Source organism: Sus scrofa, chromosome 7 (assembly GCF_000003025.6).
Source record: "Sus scrofa isolate TJ Tabasco breed Duroc chromosome 7, Sscrofa11.1, whole genome shotgun sequence".
Taxonomy (NCBI): Eukaryota; Metazoa; Chordata; class Mammalia; order Artiodactyla; family Suidae; genus Sus; species Sus scrofa.
Window position 1 is genome coordinate 33,103,456 of NC_010449.5, and position 2,395 is coordinate 33,105,850.

The window sequence follows — 2,395 nt, forward strand, 5'->3', positions numbered from 1 at the left end:
TCACTTTCTCCAACTCCTGCTCTTCCTCTCACCTGGTGATGGGTGGGGGCGCCTTGACAGGTAATGAGGCTCATGGGGCAAATGGCCTGGGAGTCAGGAGGCTGGGCCTTCTCTGCTTCCATCCAGCCTGGAAATAGGAGAGTTGCAAGTCTGCCCACACCCTCGCTCTCCGGCAGGCTGGCCTCCTCCTTCTCTGGCTGACCGGCTCCTCCTGACCTCTGACCTCCGCCCTCAGCCGGCTCCCGCCCCCCTCCCACAATGCACTCCGGCCCCCAGCCTTCCAGATGCCCACTGGCCTTGCAGGCCCAGCTGAAATCCCCCCCTCCCTTTAGAGAATGTTGCCCCCCACCTCCAGCCCCCCAGCCCACCTTTTGAATCTGAGAGCCAGGCTCTGCCAGCTCAGGGAGGGTGGGAGCCACCTCTGTCTTGCTCACAGTCACCACCTGGACACTTTCCTCAAAGGTGCTGGGGACAGAGCTGATTGAATCAGACAAGGAATGGAGGGAGGTTTGTGAGTTTTGACGTTGTTTTGTAGGCCAGTGGCAACTCATGAGAAGTTTTTCAGCCTGAGCATTTTTCTTTCTTTCTTTCTTTCTTTCTTTCTTTCTTTCTTTCTTTCTTTCTTTCTTTCTTTCTTTCTTTCTTTCTTTCTTTCTTTCTTTCTTTCTTTCTTTCTTTCTTTCTTTCTTTCTTTCTCTCTTTCTCTCTTTCTCTCTTTCTCTCTCTTTCTTTCTTTTTTCTTTTTAGGGCCACACCTGTGGCACATGGAACTTTCCAGGCTAGGGGTCGAATCAGAACTGCAGCTGCCAGTCTACACCACAGCCACAGCAATACTGGATCCTTAACCCAACTGAGCAAGGCCAGGGATCGAACCCGCATCCTCACAGATACTAAGTGGGATTCGTAACCCACTGAGCCACAATGGGAACTTCCCCATGAAGTTCATGATCAGAATTCTCCAAGTGATGGAGTTCCTGTCGTGGCACGGTGGTTAACAAATCCGATTAGTAACCATAAGGTTGTGGGTTCGATGCTGGCCTTGCTCAGTGGGTTAAGGATCCGGCGTTGCTGGAGCTGTGGTGTAGGCTGGCGGCTACAGCTCCGATTCGACCTCTAGCCTGGGAACCTCCATATGTCGCAGGAAGCAGCCCTAGAAAAGGCAAAAAACAAAAAAAAAAAAAAAAAAAAAAGGAATTCTCCAAGTGTCCCAAAGTGTTTGGGGGAGCATTTCCCCTGCTACTGAAGAGTGTTTGCCTAGAGCTGCAGCAATTTGATAAGACCCCTCCCCGATGGCCGCAAAAGAAACGGGGGGGGGGGGCAGGCTCTTTAGCAGCAAGAGCCAGACCCAGACGGGGCAGTGCCGCAAGGCCGGCCTTGCTGATGCAGGCACTACTCGTGCCCACCCAGTGGGGGGGCGCCCGCCTGCATGGGGTGCACAATAGCCTCATGTCAGGAAGCCCTGGGCAGCTGAACTCTGTGGCCTCACAAGACAGGTCGTCTCCCTCACGGTTTCCAAGCCTTTACGAGAGCTGTCTTCTTGTCCCTTAACTCTGTTGGTATTGAAGCCTGGGCGGCCTGACAGCCCTGGCAGACAGCCCGGAGGCCAGCGCCCCAGGCAGACACTCTCTCTGCCTTATTATTCAGCTGTAGCCGCCTCACGATTGGGTGGCATTTGTGAGCACAAAAGAGAAGACGTGGGCACTCAGGAGGCACTTTCAGAAAAGGGCGCCACGGGTCTCCTGGCTGGAGAGTCTCCCGAGGTCTGATTGAGTCTATTTTCAGCTGTCCAGGCATTTCTGTTTGCATCTGACCCTGGTCCCTGGGCCTCTGCCTGCCTGGGGGGCCAGGTGGGGGCGCTGGCATGGAGATTTCTACCAGTACCTCTCTGCCTGAAGGACCCGGACCTGGCTGCCCAAAGCTGGAGTTACAGTTTCCCAGCCCAGGTGCCCTACTTGCCCAGTCTCCCACAGATGGGGCAACGGGGGGCGGGGGGGCACAGGCACCTGCAGCCACCTGGCTTCTCCCTACCTGCCAGACCCACTGAGAAGTGAGCAGAAGCAGCTAGGCTGTTGCCACCATGTAGCTGCCAATCAGTGATAAAGGGCCAACTCCCTTAATTGGTGCCTCGTGTGATTCCGGGCGCCTTTGTCACCCACATCATCATCCGTGGTACCCAGATCAAAGCCCCTGCCAGCTGTGCACCAAGCCCTGCTCTCGGCAGGAAAAAGTGCACTGGAGCAAGTGAGGATGAAAGATGAAGCTGAGGATGGAAAGGCGTTTTCGTTGACAACAGCCTCTGTCCCTTGGCTGCTCCCTGCTGGCCCCTGCCCCCAACCTTGTTTCTGGTCCTGGGAGCAATGGGGGCTTTGAAGATTCCACCCAGAAATGGTGCCTT